General features: G+C 41.4%; 1 protein-coding gene across 4 annotated transcripts in view; it reads right to left on the reverse strand.

Moving 5' to 3' along the window:
- LOC129183375 (protein phosphatase 1 regulatory subunit 29-like) overlaps nt 1-26,215 on the reverse strand; it is a 182,184-nt gene that overhangs the window by 67,569 nt on the left and 88,400 nt on the right. For all 4 annotated transcript variants that reach the window (XM_054780527.1, XM_054780524.1, XM_054780526.1 and 1 more), the window contains exon 4: nt 1,809-1,864. The gene's annotated coding sequence lies outside the window, so the exon portion shown is untranslated. The remainder of the gene's footprint in view (nt 1-1,808; nt 1,865-26,215) is intronic.

Genomic DNA, 26,215 nt, shown 5'->3' on the forward strand with positions numbered 1-26,215 from the left:
TTTGCAGTACAGTGAGTGAGTGAAGATTACTTTTGTAATTATTTCCCATATCTCCACACAATACATGAAATATGGTAATACTAAGGAACAGTACAGAGTGTGGAGTGATTTTTGGTCAAGAACATATTTTGCTTTATTCAATATAGAAATATTTCTCGCCACCTTTTGTTGTATATTTTTAATATGAGATTTCCAACTCATTTTTTCATCTATTATGATCCCCAGGAATTTATGTTCTTCCACTTTTTCAATATCCACTCCATTAATTTGTATTTGGTCGTACGTGTCCTTTCTGCTATTACCGAATAGCATTATTTTAGTTTTACTTAAGTTCAAGGATAATCTGTTTCTGTCAAACCATGATTTTAATATGACCATTTCATCCTTGACCTTTTTAATGAGTTCTTGTGTGCTTTCACCAGAACAGAAAGCGGTGGTATCATCCGCGAATAAGACCAATTTTAAGTCGTTTGTTACTTTACAAATGTCGTTAATGTACAAATTAAACAGTTTTGGTCCCAGTATGGACCCCTGGGGTACAAACTCCCAGATGTATATTCTCCTAGCTTTACAAATTGTTTCCTCTTTGCTAGGTAGCTTTTAACCCAATTCTAGAATAAATGTTGATGACTTTAGTGTGTAACATTAGTGTGTAAAAGAGTGTAAAAGTGACGAAAGGGGTGTTATTTCATATCTACAGGGCTCTAATAATGTTAAAACCCGTATTTAAAGAGTCATGAACAGGTTTTCTATGCTGTAACTACAAAAATATTCCTTTTATTAATATTGAATCCTACTTTGCAGAAATTCACTTATCGTGCTTGAGGGACAACTGTATTTTATATTGGAGATGCTGTCTTTTTCAGATTCAAATCTTTTTTTTACAGTTTTTCCTCTTTCAGGTCTTTCTTTCTCAGGTTCAAATCAGACTTTTGACCCAGATTTCGCATGGGGGGCATGTCATATGTGAAGATGGGGGAGGAATAATGACAGACAGCTTCAGAAAAAGGCTAAGGACCGTCCCATATTACATTGCCTTCAAGGAATGTAGGAAATAAAACAATTCAACTCTTTATGTATGGAGGCAACATGCTGCTGAATTGTTCTAAATGTGTGAGTGTGCATGGTGTGTTGATTAAAGACATGAAATAATTGAAAACAATGAAGGCGATTGCTAATGAATCTACAAAAAAACTTTTAGTGTCCCTAGTTTTATTTTAAATACTGTTATATTTTTCAAAATCAAAACCTGAATTTTCAGTTTCATACTGTATTTTTCCAAGTACAAAACTAATATAGATCCATAGTATGGGGCCATCCCGACAGTCGTGCATGACGCCATGCGAGATTTCAGCGCTCAGTTCATCAGAACAGATTTGCATGATCTCCTTTGGGCAAAGTGCACTGTATGTATATTTTACAGTACAGTGTATGCATGTCATCATAACCAAGTGCCAAACTCTTAGTGTGACAAGTTAGAACACTGGATGTTTGCCTGCACTGGAAGAATATGCATATTCTATTAGCGCCCTCATAAACTAGTTGTAATTCTCTGCGGGGTGAGAGCATATTTAATATTTCCAAGAATCACTCATTGCCAACTCAGCGGTGTCGCAGCAGCCGAACTCCCACGCGCTTTTACCCCACGGCACCATGACAAAGACTGATGTCTCGGCTGCCATGGCAACCACGCTGATGATCTTCAAAGCCCGCGTGAGGCCGACTTCATCAACCGCAACTAACATCTTGGTGGTGCAGAATGCGAGCGCTCAGATGCGTCAGCGCCGGCCCTGAGCGGCAATAATTACCTGGAGTGGGACGTCCTTCGAGGTTACAGGCAGGGTGTCAGCGGTTAGGTCAGCACCTGCAGGAAAACAGAAAAACAAGTTGAACAAAGCAAGAGGCCGGCGGTGGACGGTCTTTGATGGGTGATGGGAATGAGCTTACTACAATGGTGAAGGATTCAAAGACGGTCAATTCAATTCACCGCAGCCTCTGCTATAGCTACAAATGAGCACCAGGTCAAAACACACAGCTGTGGCTGTAGGCAACCTCTTGATGTCGTTTTTGTTGTTTTTAATTAAGTCCACGCAGTGGCAGTGCGGTAATACCTCGCCCCTTCACACTTTAAAGCTTCACTCTATCACAGTTTTCCAAAAATATATACAGTAAATTACAAAATCAAGTTTTGTGGTCGAATACGTCCTATTACTAGTAAAAAAATAAGCCTAAATGAAGCATTTTCAAGCATAAAAATGGCTAAATGAAGTAAAATACAAATATAAGGTATTCAGAAGACACATCCAAAGAGGATGTAATATGTAGTATTCTACACTGGTCACTAGGTGTCAGTCATGTTAGCTCCATGTTGAGTGAGACACACAAACACCAGACTTGATCCCCGGAAAAACAAGCTTTTATTGCAGGTTTCAATGATCTCACAACAGGCACAGTAATCCCTAACACGGGTTACTGTTCCGGCCGTAACCCACACCAAGCTAAAACTCAACTCTGAACCCCCGACATCACTTCCTGTCCGCCCGCCACCCAGCTCCGCTCGCACCCGAAAACATGTACAGCAACACACATGAGCATGAGTCTTATTCATGTCTTAGATGGTTTATTTTCTCTTATTACGTCTACTCTATTGGGTGATAATTGTGTAAATGTGACTATAGGGGTGTTATTTATGTCTGGAGGGCTCTAATAATGCTAAAACCTGTATTTAGAAGGTTGTAAAATGGGTTTCTATGCTGTAATTATGCAAATATTCCATATTCCATATTGAAATTCACTGATCACGGTCAGGTCTGGAACCAAATTCTCAAGTAAGAACGTTCAATGCAAGTCAAGTCTCAAGTCAAGACAAGACAGGTCGAATGAAGTACCTCGTCATCGGCTTGAAATCTTTGAGTCATTCCAAGTCATAACCACTGTTTGGTGTTTGAACAAATAAGATGCCATTTTAACAATGCAACAATACAGTTGACCCTCGTTTATCACGGTTAATTGGTTCCAAACCCGACCGCAAAAAGTGAATTTCCGCAAAATAGGATTCAATGTTAATAAACTGAATATTTTTGTAGCTAGAGCATAGAAAACCGGTTTATGACTTTCTAAATACGGGTTTTAACATTATTAGCACAAACTAGTCACTTTTACACTCCTATTCTTTCAAACTGATGTCACATTGACAAATAAATGAAAGATAATTATCCACATACATCCACACGGGTGAAAATAGTCTCAAGCATGAAAAGCATCGATTGAAATTTGCTGGCTTGCTAAATATTAACTGACATCGTTTTTCTTCCACGGACACAATTTGTATTGTTTTGTTGTTCTTGCACAAACTACAGCTTTGAAAATAATTGTGCCTCAGTAATGGACGCGTTCACGGCCTGGTGAGCATCAATAAACGACCAACAGAGGTTTTCATGATGTAAATCGACCATGTTTCGTCATGTTATCTCCTGTTAAGGTTCGGTAAAAAGTACTTCCTGTCCTCTGCTGTTGCTAAAGTGCCAACATGGCTGCCAAAGAGTAAAACGCTGACGCTGAACATTGCGAGCCCTCGTTGGCAAAGCTCCCACAGAGACCGGTATCACAAAGACGCACTCCTGCGGCGCCGAAGCATCCGTAAGCTGGCAATCCCCCGTAGAGCGCCGAGTGGGTTCCATCGCTCGTTAGCGTGACTGTTGAATTATATCAGTCCCGAGTGTATAGCGATCCTAATCCATATGTTTCTGATAACACCTCTGACCCCAGCTAGCTTAATTACCTCCATGTAAGCTAAACAGGGCGCTCTCGCTCAGTCGGAATAGCAGCTTCTTCTCTGTAAAATAGTACTGCAGTCCTCATGGCTGGGTTTGTCACGCTTTTAGTTGCTTTAGTATTTACGAGAACACAACTATTAAAAAATATACTGTCATTTTCTCCTCGCTAATCATCGCTGAATGGAGAATAGACTAGTGCGCAACTACGCTACTCGCTAGCTATTCTGCATAAAGACATAAATTCAATGATAATCACACTTTGTTACATTTTAATAACACAAAGTGACATTTTTACCTCAGGCAAGGGCTCATTACGTGAGGCGGCGATGTTTTAATTGCGGTAGGTGTTATTGGTTAGCTTGTTAGTTAGCATGACTTTTCACTTAAGTGTGGCTTTTGCTTGAATGGTATAGTCCAGCCCTGCATGAACCAGGAAGTAGCCTGCTAGCTAACAAACAAAAGGATCCAAAAAAAACTGAAACAAACACAATGCTATTTTATTATTTTGTTATTTTATGGGCTATTCTAGTTATAATGATGGACTTTTATTCAAGTGGTGTGCCCTAACCACCAAATATAATGCTATACAGTGGATCCCCACACATTCACCATTCAGCTTTCACAGTCCTGCTAAAAATGTGCAGATTTTTGGTCAAAAATCGTTTTAGAAAAGAGCCCGTTTGTCCCCCAGAAAACACATCTCATTCACCCTAAGTCGCTAATAATTTATAAATATTATACAGTTATTATCATCCATTAATGATGAGCACCTACAGTCGTCCCTTGCTACATTGCAGTTCGAACATCGCTCCGCGCTCTATCACGGTTTTCAAAAATGTATGATTTAATAAATGATCGCTTTTACGTGGTTGACTATGGCCTATTAGTAAAAAAAAATATATTGAAATACAAGTCATGTATAGTATTCTACACTTGGCACTCGGCATCACTTGCACTGCATGGAGTCAGCCATGGTTTAGAGGATCCTCCCATTTCGTGTGGAAGTGGTAAGTTTTTGGCTTCTTACTTTGTCCTTCCCTATGCGCTCAGTTTCAAACTTAAGTTAAGAATAAGAAAATTGGAGGCTAACTAGTTAGCTCGGTAGCTTGCTATGCTTAAAGCGGCGGTCTGTGTCCCTGCAGAGAGCCCATAACTTGCGCATAAGAGTTGCGCAATGTGGTGTAAACAAAGATGGCGGTACAGTAGTGCAGCAGTGCATGCGTTCTTTCTTCTTCTACAGTTTTGGTGTCATGTGGTTCTGTCTGCGCGTATTACATTGTTTTCACTCAGTGATTCGTTCCCGTCTGGATGCAACTAGTTACTAACCTGACACAGTGTGGACACTCATTTTTTTCAACCCACCAAAAAAAATACCAGGGATGTTTCCGTGTGGACAGGGCCTTATTATCGCTTATCATGTCTACATATGAGGTAATATGAGTGTAACGGTGACTATAGGGATGTTGTTTCATGTCTACAGGGCTCTAATAATGGTAAAAAAAAATGTTTTTTGTGCTCTAATTACAAAAACATTCCTTTAGTTCATATTGGATCCTACTTTACGGAAATTCACTTACCGCAGTCGGTTCTGGAACCAATTAACCGCAATAAACGGGGGACAACTGCATACATGTTATACTTCAAATGTGTTCAGTAAGTGTGTGAGACATATTTAGGGCTTAAATTGCTCATGACACCAAAGCACGTTACTCTTATTTCCGACGTGGACAATAACGATATTACCATATCTAACTTATTGTGTGGAGATTTGGGGAAATAACTATAAAAGTACACTTCACTCGCTAAGGATACGGCAAAAAAGATCTGTTAGGATAATCCATAATGCTGCGTATAGAGAACAAATAAATCCTCTATTTCTAAAGTCACAATTTTTAAAATTTGATGATCAAACAGATACTTCTTCTCCATAGTAGCCAGCCTAGTGCTGGCGGCTAATGCAGTGCTAATTCCTATCTGGCTTAATTGCTCTGACGCGCTAGCTAGGCAGCTAATGTGCTATGTGTTGTAGCGTGCAACAATAAATCCAAAGGGTCATCTGTGACTGCAGCATCACTACAAATCTTAGAATCCGTTGTCTCCAGCTCTGTGCTGTGTGCACAGAGCAAGCTGATAGCTGTCAGTGGCTATCACTGCCAGTAAAACACGTCATACTCCTCACAACACAATATTAGTCAATGTCTTGATTGTTGTAAATATGTGACTTTTTTGCCATGCGTTCACGCCTGTGCTTGTTTGCATCTGCTTGTTGTGTCACCCGTAAGTGTTCTAAACTTGAACTGTTAGCAAAACAATGCTTTCTGTCACTCTTGTTTCTGGCCTATCATGCAGTCAATCTGTCAGTTTCCGTAGGTAAATAATTTTTCTGTTTTGTTTTGCTACATCTTTCCTAGGAATCCTAGAATAATAGTGGGGGGGTTCATTCCAGGGCTAAATAAGCAGAGATTGATAGACCTGAGTGTGCCACTTCCTGGCAGTCAAAAAAACATACTTGTGGCCATTTTTGTTCACTCTGTCAATGTTTACACCATCTATTTGTATTTGTGCATAAGTATCCTTTCTGCTATTACCAAATAACATTATTTTAGTTTTACTTAGGTTCATGATAGTCTGTTTTTATCAAACCATGTTTTTAGAATGGTCATTTCATCTGTGACTTTTTTACTAGCTGTTGTGGGCTTTCTCCAGAACAGAATGCGTTAGGTCTTTTAGTGACTTTACAGATGTCATTTAGCTATAGGTTGAACAGTTTTGGTCCTAGTATTGACCCCTGGGTTACACCGCATGATGTATTTAATCTGGCAGATGTACAGTATATTCTCCTAGATTCACATATTGCTTCCTGTTTGCTAAGTAGCTTTTTACCCAGTTAAAGACTAACCATCTGATTCCATACAACTGTAGTTTGTTAATTAATATGTTGTGATTAATTGTATCAAATGCCTTTGTTAAAGCCATAAATATACTCTCTGCGGTTTATAGCGTATTGGTCATTTCCTCGGTTATTTCGATTAATGCCATGGAAGTTGAAATATACGTTTTTTTATCCATATTGGCTGTCTGTGAGTAATTCACTCTTCTTTATAAATGTGTCTAACCTGTTGAACAGCTTTTCAGTGATTTTAGAAAATTGTGGCGATAAACAAACTGGTCAGCAGTTAGTCAAGTGGCGTTTGTTTCCAGTTTTGAAAATTGGTACTACGTTAGCTATTTTCATTTTTGTTTGGAAATGTGGCAGTCCGAAATGATAAAATTACTGATGTACGACAGTGATTCTGCAATCTCGTTATTGAGAATTGGTATTGTTTCTATTTCGATTCCATTGCAATCAGTTGATGTTTTTGCTTTACATGTATTTACAATAGTGTGAGGAACAGTGAGGCACACAGAGTTGGGGTTCCTGTTTATACAATCGTTCCCTTCTTCCGCTGACAAGGAAACTGGGATCCTTTCTTCCAGATTTGGTCCAAAATTTACAAAGTATATATTGAACTTTTTGACTACCTCATCCGTATCCTCATTTCCATCTATATTGAGGGTAATCTGCTTTCTTGGATCCATTCCTGATGATCCTGTTTCGGATCCCCCACGTTGCTCTCAGTGTTCTTGTTTAATAGTTTGCTATAATATTATCTCTTACACACTCTTAAAATATTTGTTTTATATGTTTTATAAGTTTTTTTCTGATTCTTTATTTTTTTGTATAATAAATAAGAAACCTTCTATATAATGTGTTTTCTTCTTTTCTTCTTACAAGCATTTTGCAGACCCTTTCTCATCCATGGCTGATTTCCCTTCTTTTGCTTATTAGACAATTGTCTTAATGGACAGTGCTTATCGTAGAGCTCCATATAAATATTCAGGAAGTGTTCATACGTTTCATCCACATCATTTTCACTGCACACACACACTCCCAATTTTGTTCTTCCAGATTGTTCTTAAAAGCACTAATACTTTCCTCTGTTCGTAGTCTTTGAAATGTCTTTTTGCCTTCCAAATTTCTCTTCCTGCAGTTTTCATTGTAAGTTATACTATATATACAGTATATATATACAGTATATTACACAGGAAGATGGTCACTGATGTTGTTAATTAGCAGACCACTAGTAGTGTTGTTATCAAAATCATGAGTTAATATATTATCAATTAGCGTGGCATAATGGTCTACTATTCTGCTTGGTCTGGTGATTTTAGGATATAGACTCATGCTGTACCTTTTACCCATAACGTCATCTATAATCTTTTGCTTATTTGGAATCAGAAGATTAATATTGAAGTCCTTATATTCAAAGATTTGTTTTTGGCTGTTTTTCTGTGAAGGTTGCCTCTGAGGAAAATGTTTTATAAGTGAGTACTTTCATTTTGTTATTGTTATTTTCAAACTTTTTTTGTGTCGTGACCATGTTTGACCTGGATCGTCCATGCAGCATTTAGCTTGGTAGCTTCCTTTTCTAGTAAACGATGACAATTAAAGAGAGAGGAATTAAAGAGATATTGGTAAGAAAGCCAATATTGAGCATCTCTGGTCCTCAAGTAGGTGTAGTCACTGTCATGTGCTAAGGCCAGAAATGCAACATATCTTTTAAGAAAGTCACAGTGATCAGCCAGGTGGCCTTATTTATTTTCCATTTCCGTTTTGTGGCCCAGTTTGCTTCCAGTCTGTCATTGTGGGACGCTGCACTTTGTTATTAGCGTTCACTCCTCATTACGTGGAGCTCCTCGCCACACAACACTACCGTCGCTCTCTCTGGGAAGGGTGCCATGTATTTCACAGCGGGCGGCGTCGCGCCATAAATCATCTGTTGGCAGCGTCTGTGTTGTAGTGCACTCGGGTTTGATGCAGCTCAGCAGCGCCCGCGCAAAAAAGGTCATGTGATCAGATACAGTCTGGAAAGACTCAAAGGAGCGTTATAGTTATTAGCTGCACTGTGTCACGCGTTCATTGAGATTACGACTTTTCGCACTTCCAAGCAGACGTGTGAGAGGATTCGGCCTGCTGGAGCGCTTCCGTGTCAGACATTTCAATTCCACGTTTGGGCCGGATCAGCGGCTGTGAGTCAATTCATTTCTGCTGATGACATTTCAAGCAGGCCTATGATTTATCGCGATTTATTGACGCTGACAATCAGGCAATTCAAACGAGAAGCTAAAAATGTCACTAGCAACGTGCATTCTGACTCAATTAAGGATTAAGAAGTGGTACACAGAGAACTGTTATGTTCTGTGTTTTGTGTTTGTTTGAACTTTGTGTGATTGCTGGTTTCTGTGCATTCATTGTGTGTTTCTGAGTAGTGGCGTGGCAGGGAGGCACACCTGTGGCAGATTGGTAATTCGGCCTACGTATGCCAGTTGTTAGAGAGGGAGGACGCAGAGTTGTTCTCAGCACATGTTTGTGCTTCCTTTTCCCGACTTCTGGGATTACCTGCTCACACACTCCCTAGTGTGTTCCAGTTTTTCCTCTGGCAAGTAATTGTTTCTGTTTTGCTCTGGCGTCCTCCGTGTCTCCTTCTGCCTTTTCTTTTTTGTTTGTGCTAGCATCATGCTATGTTTTACTATCAAGCCCTGTTGGCTTTGCCTTTATCTTACCTTTTTACCAGCATTTTGCTACGCCTTGCGTTTGAAACTTTTTTCTTTTTGGACTCTATTTTTGGTTGTATGTTTTCCGAGCCTCTGTTCTATGCCTGATGTGGATGTTTTGCCACTGAGGCCTTGGATAAAGACTTTGTTTTCTGCTGCTCGCACCTCTGTCTTGCATCTTGGGTTCATGTCCGCACCAAACCTAACACATTCGTGATTCAACTTTTGCAACACTACAATTTCACAGATTTTTGGTCCAAAAATGTTATTTTTTTCATTTCAACTACTGTAATTTCTGGTGTATAAGCCGTTACCTTTTTCTTTGAAACCTGCAGCTTGTACAATGATGTGGCAAATTTATGGCTAAAATTACAGTTCCCATGATGCTTAGAGTGCAGCTTCAGGAAGGAATGAAGTGGACAATAATATCAGGTTTTTAAGTCTAATCCACCGATTATGTTTTGAGCTGACAAATCTTAAGTAAGTTGGATCAAGTGTAGAATTTACAATAGAACAGTTTGATTTAGCATAAGTTGACTGGTCATGCCTGGCAAGTGGGGCGCATGGATGACGTCATATAAAGGCGACTTGTTTTGTTACGCTGTGACAAGATGTGGTGTAGAATAAACGGGGCCAGCACGTCCACTTCAGTACAGTCTAGGAGTTTTTGTCTTGTCAAAGAGTAACTTTTGATGCTCTACAACTCGAATGCTCCGCTATCACCAACGGCTTTCGAAAGGCTGGACTACTGCGTGATGAACAGGACAGCTCAAGCTAAAGGGCTAATTTGCCAAAAAACAAAAGATGCCGAGAGCAATGAGCGAGAGACTGACAAAGTGTGTGACGAAGGAATTATGAGGCTGTTCAACTGTGAAGAAGAGGACGATTTTAGTGGTTTTAGTTCCCGGAGGAGAATGAGTATGCCAATTAATGACTTTTCTGGTAGGCTGCTGTTTAACTAGCTATATTACACGCACTGTTTGGTGCTGTTTAACTAGTCGTGTTACACTGCTCTGCGTTATTTGGAAAAAAAAGCATTTATTTCTATGTAACATCTTTCTGTGTACTAAATATCCCATGTTACGAGGTGGGCACCTTAGTGGATGTGGCAAATATACCGGTGCGCTGTACAGTCCGGAAATTACGGTATTAAAAAAAAAAAATAGGCCAAAATAAGTCAAAAATTGGGCTAAATTTTGACTGAATAGTGCACTTTAGAGCTGTCTTCGACTAAGGGTTTTCATAGTCAAATGTGATTCATTCAATTTTGTCCATGGTAAAAAAAAATGTTTAAGAACGCCGCTAATGCCGAATGAACAGATCTCACATGCAACTTTTTTCACCTCAAAGAAAAAGGCTAAAACACTCAGATAAACAAATATGTTAAGTGTGCAACAACAGTGCCTTCATCTATTTAGTATTGTTGATGTCGCTTCTGAGCACTTCCGCCCGACTGGGTGATGTGTCTAGACTCCGTTACTCTGGAGATCTCAGGGACATCTTGAAGATCGGTGATGAAAACATTGCGGCTACAAAATCCAATGTCCAAAAGCTCTTGTCGAGTGTAAGGTGTTAAAACAGACCCGATGTGAGCAAAATAATCACTACAAAACCGCAAATCTGGACGAGATGCTGGGTTTCGCTGTGTGTATGCGCCACCATCTTGAGTAAGTATAGACCTTCTATTAAATACACACATCATTTTCAATTCTTAACACAAACAGGGCTGAATTTGTATCAAAATAAGCTATTTCTAAAAAAAAAAAAAAAAAAACATGTAAAAATGTATGGTCATCAGCAGCTGGGGGCACACCCCATGTAGTCAGAATGGTACAAAATTGATCACGTGACATTTTTCTATGACTCTACTGCGAGATTGATAGACAAATCAGACTTCGTCGAATTGAATCTTCTCAGATATTCTAAGACATCCAAAATGCACTTAAACACTATTGAATTTGATCTTGCCAGGATGTATGGGAAGTCTGCATTGCATTGTTTTCTGTATGTGAAACTAGAATTAGTCCCAAAAACTGTATTTTTTTGTTCATATTTTTGGGTGCCGAACATATTAATTGGATTTCCTATGTAAGAAATGTGTACGTTTTGGCTTTCGTCAGACTTTTTGGAATGGATTAATGACGAAAACCAAGGTTCCACTGTATAAATAGGTGATAAAACAGGTAAAATGTACATCATACATGTTCCAGCGTACAACTTTTTACATGTTTGTTTTTATGCTTCACTGATTTTTTTGTTGCATTTGTTCGGCGGTCTTTGAACGCACCATACTTGCGTGCTGCAAAATGAGAAACTTTAGTAGGGGTGTTGGAGATGTAGCGAGCTATGTGTCAAAAATAGCCATTTTTATGGGCATATCAATTGTTATTAGCATGACACTATGCTACAAGGCCATGGCCATGGCTACTTCGTCCATCGCTTTGCTGTAGACGTTGAAATTTGGAGGGAGAGCCTTGCTAAACTCGCAGGTGACAAAGTGACAGGAAGTCACTGTCGTCGTCTCACGCTAGCGTCTGTTAGTGTGCACCCACCCTGACACAGGAAGTTCAAGGCGCTAACCACTCACCAGCTAACTGCCTGCCACAGTTATGATCCATGTGAACATCACATTAAATCCTGGTGGGCAAGTCGCCGTGTTTTACACACCAGGCCTTCATCCGCTGCGAAGATAAAACCTAGAGTGTTATAGAAGCGGCGAGACAGGCTGCGAAACCTGGAAAACGTGTTGTCACGCTGCAGGCAGCTTTCACAGGCAGGACCGCCGCCTCTATGCGGGACGAACAAGGCGCAAAGACACCACACCGCAGGGCTATTAATAGCCTTGTCAGCTTGCACATTGGCGTCTCGCTGGCCTCACAAAACAAGAACAAAGTGCTAGACTGCATTTAGAAACCTCAAGAGGTTTTGACATGAAGCTTGTGATTGATTGACCAAAACAATTCATGCGTGTGCTGCTTCATGGACAATTGGATAATTAGTGGGCGTTGAAGGCAGGGTTGGGCTCAAGAAGTGACATTTACGCCACCGTGGACGCCCGGGAGACGCGTTTGGCGAAACCTCATCAACGCACATTGATTACTAAAATGAAATGAATTGATTTGGGTGGGAGACAGACACTCTATGGACAAACACAAAGCAGTGAACTGGAGCACGACACAGGTGTGTGAATGTCAGCTGTCTGTGACTATGCGTACGCCAATGCCTCTTATCAATAATTGTTCCCTCTGACGGCAGTAATCAGCGACCACAAACGACCATCTCTAAACAGCCATTATTTTCCCCCTCGGTGGTGAAGTGGGAGGGCATCATGTCCGTCATCCTGTCAGCAGGTGAGTCAAGCAAAGGCAAACAATGGCTGGCCTGACACAACAACCAAACACCACAAGACCTACGACCATGATGATGATGATGGTGTTGGGTTTTACAAGAAAGGAACTTTAGCTTGAGGGAACTTAGCTGAAATAGCATGGCTTCAAACGAAGTTACTAATGCTCGCCTCCTTGGCAGCAAATAAATGACATTTCTTGCAAGTATCATTATCACTAGAGGACTAGAGGACAAGGAATGTCTAAATGTGACACCCCGAGCAAGAGAGAGCAGGAGAAGTCAGAGGAGCCATGCTAACTGTTAAGCTAGCTTGAATATACTGTAAAGAAGCAAAAGAAAAAAAGAAAAAGTGCTAGGCACACTTCACCAGCTATGAACAGGGAATTAGCAAGTCTAGAGCAGGGGTGCCCATTACGATGATCGCGATCGACTTAAGGCAGTGTGTTACCCACGTCTAAACGTCACTGTGTAGATGTCATATGACATCAGTCAGCTGACATAAAAATATATATTTTCTGTTTATAGTAGGAGGTTGTTTTTTTTCATTTTTTCATCATTTTTTCATTTCATTTCATTTTAAAAGTAGCTGTCAGACTGAAAAAGTGTCAGCACCCCTGGTTTCCAGAAAGAATATTACACGCAGCCGAAGGAGGCTTCTTTGTAACCTGTTTCGAAAAGGTTCTGTCATCATCTCTATTATCATTTATCATCATCCATCCCTACTGGTATCTATAGCGACAATCTGAATGTCAAAGACTTGTGAAGGTAATGCATATTTAGGCCAGAGTAGCTCACTTCGTAAGGACTTCCCTTTGGGCCTACCGTGATAAATGCCTTTCGTATATTAAAGCGCTTGTAATTGGTAAATGGACTTTCACTTGTATGCCGCTTTTCTACCTTCACGGTTCTTAAAGCGCTTTGACTCTGTTACCACATTTACCTACTGATGACACGGCAGCACTAGCAACTGGGGGTTCATTATCTTGCCCAGGGATGTACGTCAACATGGTCACTGGAGGACCCAGCATCAAACCAGTGACCTTCAGGTTGGGAGACGACCAGTCTACCACCTGAGCCATGGTGACTCCATCTCATCTCATCAAACCATCCAGAAGCAAATCCAAAAACTCAAAGACAGGTGTTTGAACTGGTACTGCATTCAGTTCAAGTACAATTGTAGAAATCTTCTCCCTCAGAAAAAACACAGGACGGGCTCCAGAAGTCTTAGATTAGATGAAATTACTTCTGAGGTGAGAACAACAACTTGGGCTGGATAAGAGACAAAGTAGATGCAAATCCTTTCACAGGATGCCTTCATAGGACCACTGTCAGCACCTTGGCAGCAGTTAGGAGACCAAGGCTGTGGTTCTTTTCGTCAGTATAACATGCACTGTCAGACTTTTAGCTTCTCCTTCCATAGTTTGGTTATGTGGCGCCGGCACAGCATTTTAGCAAAGTCCATATTTAACATGAGTTTGGAAAAGCCACACCTCGCTACACCAGCAGCAAAAAGGACGATACTGGGAAAATTTACAAAACAGTTCTTTCTTTAGCACCATGGGCTTGAACAGAATAAGGTTTTCTCCCCTTCCAGATAAATCAATAGACAAAATGTCAGTTTGTTTCAGCGGCGAGTGTCCATGGAGAGGCTAGGGATGGCAATTACCCTCAAGCACTCTGTTGTTTTTCCCAGCGTGGAGCAAATATCTCAGCCTGTTTTTAACGTCTACAAGAAAAATACACAACTTTGACTTACTACGGCAAAGAAATTCTTGAGATGCTGATTAGAATGTCAGTGTTCCTCTGATTTCTTTTATAAAGTATCGCAGTATGACTGCACTGGAGTGAAGGAAGTCAGTGCCACTTAATCGAGCGTGTTAAGCGACGCCCTGTCATTTGCTCCTGGAGGACCGGAAAAAAAACCAAGCTAGTCCGCGATCCAAGCAAGGGGGTGAGATGTCTTGCCTATTAGACGATGTTTTTGGCAAAGAGAATGCTGCCTCGCGCTTGCGGTGGCGATCAAAGCGGTGATGCAAGACAACTAAGACCGAGGAAGAGGAGAGGAAATCCGATGAAACGCGTATGTAAGCTGATGGATTGCGCTTGGAGTCTAACAAGCAGAGTGAAGTGTGGATTAAAGAGCAGCCCATTAGGCACAAAGAAAATACCTCGGGAAGCCATGGAGGAGATGCATTTTGAAGTTACTTTGCACATACAGACTCCATTAAACACCTGCTGCAACGTTGCCTCTATGGCAACCAATGCAATATCTGTTCACAGTCGTTACAAAACCAGACAATAATCAGCTAAAATATTGAGTCTGCTGATGATTAATCAGTTTTGTGGTGGGGAGGCCCCTTATGCTTGCATTAACAAACTGCTTGTCGAAAAAATATCGAACTTCCACCGCAAAATATGTTGCTATATAGGATGTGCACATGCGAGGTGAGGGGTCATCTAAAATGAGGACTAATGCTATGTTAAAAGGCCTGAGGCTGTTGAGTCTGAACATTTGTATTAATAAAATCAAATGGAATAATGGACAAAAACATTTTATAAATGCAATAACAAGCCATATTTTCCTGACATGTATTTTTTTCCATTGACTTCTGATGTCATTGTGTGCCATAATAACAAACAGAAGAACAGATTTTTTTTTGATGCACGTTAGCCTAAATGTTTGCCTTTTTGAGCGATGTATAATGACAACCCCCAATGTCAGTGTCAAAAGTGCAACAACAACACAGTCCTGCATTGCATTGGATAAGTCAAACTTCGAGTAGCCGTGCGTCTTGTGCGAAGGAGTGTTGTCAGGACGTCTTCTTTGACAAGAAAAGACATTGCGGATGTCACCTCTTAATGACACCAATTTTCCAAAATAACATATTGCAACATGTAACAGGACTCTCTATTAAAAAAGAGGCTAATACTGTAGAATATGGAGACATTCTGACAGGAGACTCAAATAAAGTGCAAGGGGCAGGAAAAGTTGAACGTTTGAAGGGGAGTCATGCACAGTAAGGGTTATGTACAGTTCAGGTGGATGGGCTGCAGAGCAGTGAGGAAGCGTCGAGGAAAAAAAAGAGAATGAACAAAGAGATCAGCCAATGATGAACAATGGGAAGTCCCTGTGGAGAAGGATAGGAGGAATAAAAGCCATGGACAGCAACATGGACACCACAGCATGCTGAGCGATGAGCCAAGCTGTTGGTAGGAATGGAAGGAAGGGGACGATGTATGTCCCATATTATATTATTTCTCACCAGTTTGAAGTAAGTGTGCCACTATAGTGTATTAGTGTGTTAGCCTTGATACTGGAATTTAGACAGTTTAAAAGTGCTTTTAGTAAGCCCTGCTGAAAACACACTTCTCCGACAGTGTGTGTCTCCATGAAGCACTACTGTGCTCTTTATCCACTTTTTACATATGACACGTTCTCTGAACCTGTGGACTAAAAAAAAGGGCGGCAATCACCACCATATCATGAACAACACGTGAAAAGACAACTGTACAATGTTAAAGTCATGAAAAATACATGGAGTCATTTGCCCCCAGAACTATAGCCTATAGCTTCTTCTGTTAGCATTGTTTGCAAAAGAAAAATGCTGTAGCATTTGTCATTTCAAAATTCCATATTTTTGCCAGACTCAGTCAATACAGTGGTGTGAAAAAGTGATTAATTTTTTTGCATGCTCGTCACACTAAATGTTTCAGATCATCAAACAAATTTAAATGTTAGTCAATGAAAACACAACTGAACACAAAATGCAGTTTTTAAATGAAACTTTTTACTATTAAGGAAGGAAAAAAAATCTAAACCTACATTGCCCTGTGTGAAAAAGTAATTGTCCCCCTGATAAAACATAGCTGTGGTGTCTCACACCGGAGTTCAAGTGGAAAAGGTTAGAAAGCTAATTCTAAAGCTTTTGGACTCCAGCGAATCACAGTGAGAGCCATTTTCCACAAATACCGAAAACATGGAACAGTGGTGAACCTTCCCAGGATTGGTCAGCCAACTAACATGACCCCAAGCAACAACTCATCCAATAGGTCACAAAAGACCCCACAACAACATCCAAAGAACTGCAGGCCTCACTTGCCTCAGTTAAGGTCAGTGTTCATGACTCCACCATAAGAAAGACACTGGGCAAAAACGGACATGTGGAATTGTGAATTAAACCATAACCATACATAATAATTGTTTGTTTTCATTATTTTGGATATGTATGCCACTATATCACCATATAATTTCCAGGAGATTATAGCTAGGTAATGTAGCTCATACAAAAAAAAAAAGACAAAATCCAGATACATTGTCGGACTTGGTCTCACGCTGGGTTGAGCCAAAAACATAGTGACACTCGGTGCTGCAGAGGAGGTGATAACCAGAAGACAGTGCTTTTTCTCCCTGCAAATGCCTCACAACCACCGCCACCCCCATGCTGGAGATGTTAAAAGATTTAACACAAATCTGCATTTAGCTTTTTGTATCCATTTGGGATCTTTAGCCAACCAGCCTTTATATTTGAGCTTTTTAAGCCAGTCGTCAGAAAATGTACAATTGCCCATTATGAGTTCTGTCCAAGATTGGGACAGGAGGTGTGTGGACGTCACCTGTCCACTGACGCAGCAGTAAAACCTGACGACATCGGGGTGGGCCTTAAAATTGGTTGCAGGAGGATAACAGCAGAGCACATCAAATCTTCCCAAATGTTTTCCGGGATGCATGGCCTACTGTGTGCTCTCACTAGGGGTGTCACAAGATCGTGCAAGATTAAAATGTGACATTTCTCAATTTCTGAAAAAAAAATTATCACGGTAATAAATAAATAAATAAACTAATGACACAATAAATGAAAATGAACTCGATGATTTTGCCGGCCTCCATATGTTGCCATGTGCATGCATGTCTGTTTTCCTCGTCTCTCTCTTCCAAGGCAGGAAGAGTTATATACAGTATATGTTATATTTTTTACATTCTGCCTCTGTCTGTTAAAATAAAGCTAGCACAACAATGACGGACTGTTCATATCTCTGTAAGGGGGTAAAGTTGCAAAACCAGTAGGGGATCAAATACTTATTTCCCCACTGCATGTGCACATGACGAGCCTTAAAAACATTTAATTTTCCTCACAGCAGTCATTGTGGAATACGGTCAGTGTGTTCAATAGACATTTTAGCTCGAAACACCCGAGTGACTACTACTCAAAAGAATATTTGCAGACAAATGGGCCCGGACCACCACGTCATTGTAAACAGATTTGCAGAAGGTTGTCCACTTTTTGGCTTTGACAAAACTGATATCATCTGATGGCTCTGTTGACAAGGTATCATCAATAAAGCAGTACCTGTGTGGTTGAACCACAAGAACATCAAGCAACCAAGATCAAGGTGTACAAAATAGTTGTGCTCACAAGCTTCTTTTATGGCTATGATTTGGACGCTCTACAGAAGCTTGAGCGTTTCCAAGTGAAAGTCTTGCGTTCACTTATAGCAGTGCTTCTTAGTTATTTTCTGTCACACCCCTTCAGAAATGAAATACTATGAGAATCTTGATAATACAGTCATGGCCATAAGTTTTGAGAATGTCACAAATATTAATTTTCACAAAGTCTGGTGCCTCAGTTTTTACGATGGAAATTTGCATATAGGTACGACTCAGAAAATTAGAATATTCTGAAAAGGTTGTATTTCTGCAATTCAACTTAAAAGGTGAATTTGACATATAATATAAACGAACAATATGCAAATCAATATTTCAATATTTCAAGTTTTTATTTCTTTGGATTTTGCTGATCAGGTCTTGCAGCTTAAAAAAATTCTAATTAAAAAATTCGGAAAATAGATTAGAATAAAATAGAATATTACATAAAGTCAATGTAAAAAATTATTTTAAATACAAAAATGTGAGGCCACCAGAACTAAACTCTTGCACCTGCATTTAGTACTTGGTTGGGGCCCCTTTTGCCCAAATAACTGCTTTTATCCGGTGTGGCATGGATGCTACCAGTTTGTGGCATATCTCAGGGGTTATGGAAGACCAGCATGATTCAATTGCAGCCTTTAGCTCTTCTTTATTGTTTGGTGTCTTCCTGTACAGTTTTCTCTTGACAATGCCGCACAGACTTTCTATGGGGTTCAGGTCAGGTGAGTTTGCAGGCCAATCAAGCATGGTAATCCCATGGTCGTTGCACCAGGACTTTGTACTTTTAGCAGTGTGAGCAGGTGCCAAGTCCTGCTGGAAGAGGAAGTCTGCATCTCCATAAAGCTGTTTCGCTAAAGCAAGCATGAAGTAATGTCCCGGTAGACGGCTGCGGCTACATTTGACCTAATGAAGCACAGAGGACCAACACCAGCAGCTGAACTTAACACTGGACTTCATGCATCTTCCATTGTGCTCTTCTCCCGTCTTCCTCCAGACTCTGGGACCTTTGTTGCCAAATTAAATGCAAAACTTGCTCTCATCAGAAAGAGGACTGGGCAACAGAGCAGTCCTTCTTTTCTCTTGCCCAGGAAATGCGCCTCTGGCGCTGCTTACTATTGAGGAGAGGTTTGACAACAGGAATTCTACATTTGAAGCCCATCCCCAGCATCCGCCTGCGTGTTGTTTCTCTTGAAGCAACAACTCCAGCATTGGTCCACTCCTTATGAAGTTCCCCCACACTTTTGAATGCCCCTTTCCTGACCACCCTCTCCAGCCTGCGGCCATCTCTCCGCCTTGTACATTGTTTTCTTCCATACTTCTTCCTTCCACTTGACTGTTCATGAATGTGCTTTGAGACAGCACTCTGAGAACACCCAGCTTCTTTTGCTATCTCTTTCTGTGTTTTCCCCACCTTGTGGAGGGAGTCAACGAGAGTTTTGTGCACAACTGTCAGATCTGCAGTCTTCCCCATGTCTGAACTCTTCTGAGCCAACCTAAGACAGACTTTTTAAAGGCTCAGGGCCCTTTTGCAGGTGTTTTGGATTACTTGGCTGATTAGATTTTGACTCTTTGACAGTATTCTAATTTTCTCAGTTTGTGGATTTGTGGTTTCAAAAAGCTGAAAATCTTAATCAACAAAGTTACAATAAGGAACTGCTTGCGATATGTCAATTTGCGTGTAATGGCTCAATAACATTTATTGGTTTCATCTTTTATGTTAAATTGCCAAAATAAAACAACTTTTACTTCATTTCTAATTTTTCGGGTAGTACCACGGGGCCGCACGGTGGTTTAGTGGTTAGCATGTTGGCCAACAAAGTAACAGTCTGGAGATTGGGAAGACCTAGGTTGATTCTCCCTTGGGCATTTCTATGTGGAGTTTGCATGTTCTCCCCGTGTGTGGGGGGGTTTTCTCCGGGTACTCCGGTTTCTTCCTACATTCCAAAAACATGCATGTTAGGTTAATTGGAGACTCTAAATTGTCCATAGGTATGAATGTGAGTGTGAATGGTTGTTTGTCTATATGTGCCCTGCCATTGGCTGGCGACCAGTCCAGGGTGTACCCCGCCTGTCGCCCGAAGTCAGCTGGGATAGGCTCCAGCATGCCCCCGCAACCCTAAAGAGGAGAAGCGGTATAGAAAATGGATGGATGGATGAGTAGTACCACACTCCAGAATGTTATGAAGATAATGGCAATTATTTGCAAAGTCCCTCTGTGTCATGAAAATTAAACTTAATGTCAAAAAAACATTTCCTGCCACACAAGGACCAGATGACATCATGTTAGTGATTCTCTGGTTAAGATAGGTGAGAGTATTGACAAGGACAAGGACAAAGGTTGAAGATAACGCTGTCCTCCTGATTGATTGAGAATAACAGACTGGAAGCTTTAAAAAGGGGGTGGTGCTTAAAATCTTATTTTTTTCCCTGTTAACTATGCTTACCTACAAGGAAACACGTGCAGTCATCATTGCTTAGCACAAAAAGGGTTTCACAGGCAAGGACATTGCTGTTAGTAGGATGGCACCTAAATCAACCACTCGTCAGATCATTAAGAACTGCAAGGAACGAGGTTCAATTCAGAGTGCTCAAGAAAGTCCAGCAAGTCTCTGGACTGTCTCCGAAGGTTGATTTAGCTGCGGGATCGGGGCACCACCAGTGGAGCGCTTGTTCATGAATGGTAGCAGGCAGGTGTGAGTGCATCTGCACGCACAGTGAGGCAAAGACTTTTGGAAGATGGCCTGGTGTCAAGAAGGGCGCATAGAAGCCTCTTCTCTCTTGGGGTAAAACCATTTTCTCTCAGGAATCCCCTTTCTGATTGTTTGCGGCATCCAGAAAAAAAGCTTGAGCGCTACCATCAGTCATCAGTCAATAGTAAAGCATCCTGGAATCATTCATGTGGGGAGTTGCTTTTCAGGCAAGGGAGTGGGCTCACTCACAATTTAGCCTAAGAACACAGCCATGTGAAAACCAGCACTTTTGGCCATTACTGTACACTCCTGATCAAAATGTACCTGTTTGCAATACATTGCTTACTAAAAAAATGTTTTGTCAATTTTGTCATTTCTTATTTTTAGCACTTTGAGGCGATCAGCGCTAGCCCTTAAGATGCAACATGTAAATTCTTTTTTCAACTTCAAATTTGGATCTGGAGTGTATGTACTTTTGGGACACCCTGTATTTGCGCAGTAAATATTTGTCAGCGCAGCAATGATAAGATCGACAAACGCTCAATTGGGGATTGCCCCATCCACAAACACAAAGATGAGATGTATTTCCTACAAGCACGACATCATTTCTCATTGTTACGTCGCTTTAATGTGCGCAGTAAAAAACGTGAACAACGTGTACAACTCAACAGCTCCTTTGTTTCCCTTCCTGTTCATCCACTTCATTAACAGAATGATACATTTGCACTTCAAACAGGAGATGAAAGAGCGAGAAAGACGCATTCACATCTCCGGAGAGTGCAGCAGCAGAAGCGGGAAGGACCACAAGGCGGGAAGGAAAAGCAATAAACTGGTAGCGCCAAGTCCCCCAACTCGTAAGGGCTAAGAGCGGCCGTAAAGCTTACCAATAACCTGGCTGGTTTAAACGACAATGATGGGATTGAAGACAGATGGACAAAGGTTGGACATTCTCCATTACCGAGCATGGCCTGATGTCTGTCCGTTTATAAATATAAAACACAGCATGGAGGAATTCACCTGGCCTCAATGTACTGCTTTTCAAGATGTTTGACTTTTGGACGGACAAATCACTACTGCTTATATTTCATGTACATGCAAGGTCAAAACATCCATACTCAACTAAACGATGCTCAACAGCCTCACTTGTTTAAAAGGTCCCTTATTATAGTATTTTATAATTGTCAGAGGTGCCGCAACCGTGTATCCGAAGGGTGGTGGCCTCGATGCTGGAATTTAAACAGTTTAAAAGTTAAAAGTGGTCATAGTAAGCCATATGGGGAACACGCCGTTTTGTCTGTCTGTAGCTTTAATGCTAATGAGCTGCGCTGTGAGTGTGTACCTCCTAGAAGCGCTATTGTGTAGCTACTAGGGGTGTCACAAGCTCTCGATAAAAATGTGACAAGATTTCTCGTTCAGAAAAAAACTCTCATGGGCACAAGGCCTGAGACAATAACAAAAGCATGCAATAAAATAAAATGAACTTGATCATTTTGCCGGCCTCAATATATTGCCATGTGCATGCGTGTTTGTTTTCTTCATCTCTCATCTCCAAACAGGCAGGAAGAGTGTTCTCTGTGCATTGGTTTCAGCAGCTTGGCGAGTTTGTTCCATAGAACTTATGTCATTAATACGGTATGTGCAGAAGACTGTAACGTAGTAGACATTTATTTAGTAGATTGCAATATATTGTCATTTATTTTTTTACATTTTTTAAAACTTTTCTTCAATGTCTCGTAGACCCAATCTCATGTATCGTCTCGTCTTGTGAACTGAGTGTCTCGTGACACCCCTATTAGCTACTTTATGTTCGTTTGACATACACACTGTAACTCTGCACTTGTCCAGAGTAGTAAATGCCATATATCACATACAACAACGTAACATGAAGCAGTGGGTAGCAGTGGTAACATTTCACACACATTTTAGCAGCAACGTAATGCTACATTATCCTAATCCTGAAGAAAAAGGAAAGGATGAAACTTACAACTCCCACGTGTGTAGCTGACTGATGGCTAGTTGGCACAGGTTTATTTTAAAGCCTTTGTTTTATTTACTCATTTATTTTTTAACTGTCCTCTGTCAAGTGGTGGATGTAGTAGACTTACTGTACATTTATTAGGTATCCGTGAGTTTTCATGAAGTAAAGCATTAGAATATTACAATGCAGTAGCGCCTCGATTTTCATTATTAATTCATTCCAAAAGGTTTGATGAAAACTGAAACGTAGAAAAACCGAGGTAATTTTTCCCATAGGAAATAATGTAAATTCAATTCATCCGTTCCAGACACCCAAAAGTCTGAACAAAAAAGTATAGTTTTACATGCAGGAAACAATACAAAATCATTATAAATGAAGAATGGATGGATCTTATTTTTGATGCGGGCTTCCCAAACATACTGGCGAGATGGAATTCAACAGTGTTTCGCACCTTCTTTATCAAATTACTGGCATTTGCTACATTTTTGGCCCCATGGTGGGCGATTTAGCAGTCGCACTAAATAAAAATTGCAGACGGTGAGTGAGCAACATGTAGAGTGCTTTCCGCGGAACGATATACAAGGCAAACGTTTCCATCGTTCATGCAAAAATTGTATTGTTATAGGAGTTAAATCGGACCAAATCTCTCCTGATTGTAAAAAGTGCAGGCAAGTATCCTCGTCTATACACCTTCCAGTAAACGGGCTCATTGAATTTTAAAAATATAAATAATAAAACAACAAATCCTGCCCAAGTTTCATACAATTAGCCTTTAAACTTTTTAAAGAGGTGTAGCAAAGCCTGTTTTTGTATTTTTTTGTTTTGTTTTTTGTTTTTTGTTTTTTACAAAGATGTCCCAAAGGGGTGTCTAAAGGGTGGGGTCCATTTGAGCCCCACAGCTTGTTTTCTTATTGGCCCACGGCACATTGTGGAAACTTGGCACTTGGGATAATCGTCGACTTGTTTGCATCGCGCCTTCAATTGTGCTGTTTAACGACAACAAAATGGAGAATCATCTCTTTATTACCTTCAGACTCTGCTTGCAGATAATACTCTGGTGATGATGATGGTGATGATGATGGCTTCTGACGTGTTTGTGAAATGGCCTTTTTAAGGTGGCCCCCCATTGGCTAAAAGAATGACGATGATTTGTAATGTCATCAAGTTTGCTTTGGGTAATTATACGGCCGACTGCGCAAGTCCAACACTCACCGCTTGATATCAGTGATATGCTACCCCCCACACACAGACACACAGCTTCTGTGGGAGTTTGATAGCTTTGTGGCGGTAATAGCAGCAGTCAGTGTTTACCTCGATGATGCTTAATTGCAGTAACGAAGGGTAAAAACATTGTTTATTTTTATGCTTGGATTCATTTTCGAGATTGTTTTGTGATAGTTTGTGTGTTTACGGCCAGTGGGAAGACAATCCTCCAACCACACATTGCTTGAGCTGTCAACAACACCCATTAGAATAGTTTATACTCCAGCAAAAACATTTTCTAGCACAGGGGTCCTCAACTGCATTTATCTAAGGGCCAGACACTGTGAGGGCCAGACGTTATGGTTAAAAAAAGTTATTCAAACAAAAAATGTGAAAATTAGGGGTGTAACGGTACGACATTGGAGGCAGCAGACATTGAGTCGAAGTGGGCCATGTTCCATGCCTCCATTGTCGAGGCGGCTGATCGGAGCTGTGGTCGTGAGGTGGTCGGTGCCTGTCGTGGTTGTAATCCCAGGACCTGTTGGTGGACACCATCGGTGGGAGATGCCGTCAAGCTGAAGGAGGAGTACTATCAGGACGTTTTGGCCCATAGGACTCCATAGGCAACTGCGGCTCTGGTGGTCACCAAGTCAAAACTCGGACATGGGAGGAGTTTGGAGATGCTACGGAAAATTACTGTATCGTGGGGATGATGTGTTGCTGACCTCGACTCAAGATGTGAACCAGTGGAAGGAACACTTCGAAGACCTGTTCAATCCCATCGACACGTCTTCCAGTGAGAGGCAGTTCCTGGGTACTCCGTGGTGGGCTTTCCTATCTCTGGAGCTGAGCTTGCCGAGCTGGTCAAGAAATTCCTCAGTGGCAGAGCCCCAGGAGTGGATAAGGTCTAGTCAGCGGTTATTGGGAGGATCCGCCAGATAGTTGAATCTCAAATTGAGGAGGAGCAGGGTGCTTTTCGTCCTGGCCAGGGCACTGTGGACCAACTCTTCACTCTCTGCAGGGTCCTTGATGAAGCATGGGAGTTTGCCCAACTAGTCCACAACATGTGTTTTGTGGACTTGGAGAAGACATTCAACCGTGTTCCTCAAGGAATCCTGTGCGGAGTACTCCGGGAGCATAGGGTACCAGACCACCTAATTCAGGCGGTTTGATCCTTGTATGACCGGTGTCAGAGCTTGGCAGTAAGTCTCGTTCCCAGTGAGGGTTGAACTCCACCAGGGCTGGCTTTGTCACCAATTCTGTCACCAATTATTTTTATGGACAGAATTTCTAGGCGTGGCCAGGGCGTTGAGGGGATCCGGTTTGGTGGCTGCAGAATTGGGTCTCTGCTTTTGAAGATGATGTGGTCCTGCTGACTTCATCGGGACGTGACCTTTCTTATTGGATCGGTCCTCAGCCGAGTGTGAAGCCGCTGGGATGAGAATCATCACCTCCAAGTCAGAGTCCATGGTTCTCGCCCGGAAAAGAGTGTCGTGGCCTCTCTGGGTGGGGGATGCGATCCTGCCCCAACTGGAGGAGTTTAAGTACCTCGGGGTCTTGGTCACGAGTAAGGGAAGGATGGAACGCGAGATCAGCAGGCCGATTGGTGCGGCGTCTGCAATGATGCAGAGTCTGCATCGGTTCTTTGTGGTGAAGAGAGAGCTGAGCCGAGGGCAAAGCTCTCAATTTACCTGCCAATCTACATTCCTTCCCTCACCTATGGTCAAGAGAGGACAAGATTTCAGATGCAAGCGGCTGAAAATTGGTTTTCTCTGTAGGGTGGCTGAGCTCTCCCCTAGTGAAAAGGTGAGAAGCACTGTCATTTGGGAGAAACTCGGGAGTACAACGGCAGCACTCATTGAGAGGAGCCGGATGAGGTGGCTCAGGCATCTGGTCCTGGACGCCTCCCCGGGAAGGTGTTCGAGGTATGTCCGTCTAGTAGGGGAAGATCCAGGACATGTTGGAGAGACTGTCTCTCATCTGGCCTGGAAACACCTCAGGATCTACCGGGAGGAGCTGGACAAAGTAGCCAGGGAGAGGGAAGTCGACTTCCCTGCTTACGCTGGTGCCCCCGCATCCCGACCTCAGATAAGCAGGGGAAGATGGATGGAATGGATAATGTAATATTATGAGAAAAAATAACATCATTTTTGTAGCATAAAGTTAAACTATTTTTTTTAAAAAGACTTTTTTTAAGTCA

This window comes from Dunckerocampus dactyliophorus, chromosome 6 (assembly GCF_027744805.1).
Source record: "Dunckerocampus dactyliophorus isolate RoL2022-P2 chromosome 6, RoL_Ddac_1.1, whole genome shotgun sequence".
Taxonomy (NCBI): domain Eukaryota; kingdom Metazoa; phylum Chordata; class Actinopteri; order Syngnathiformes; family Syngnathidae; genus Dunckerocampus; species Dunckerocampus dactyliophorus.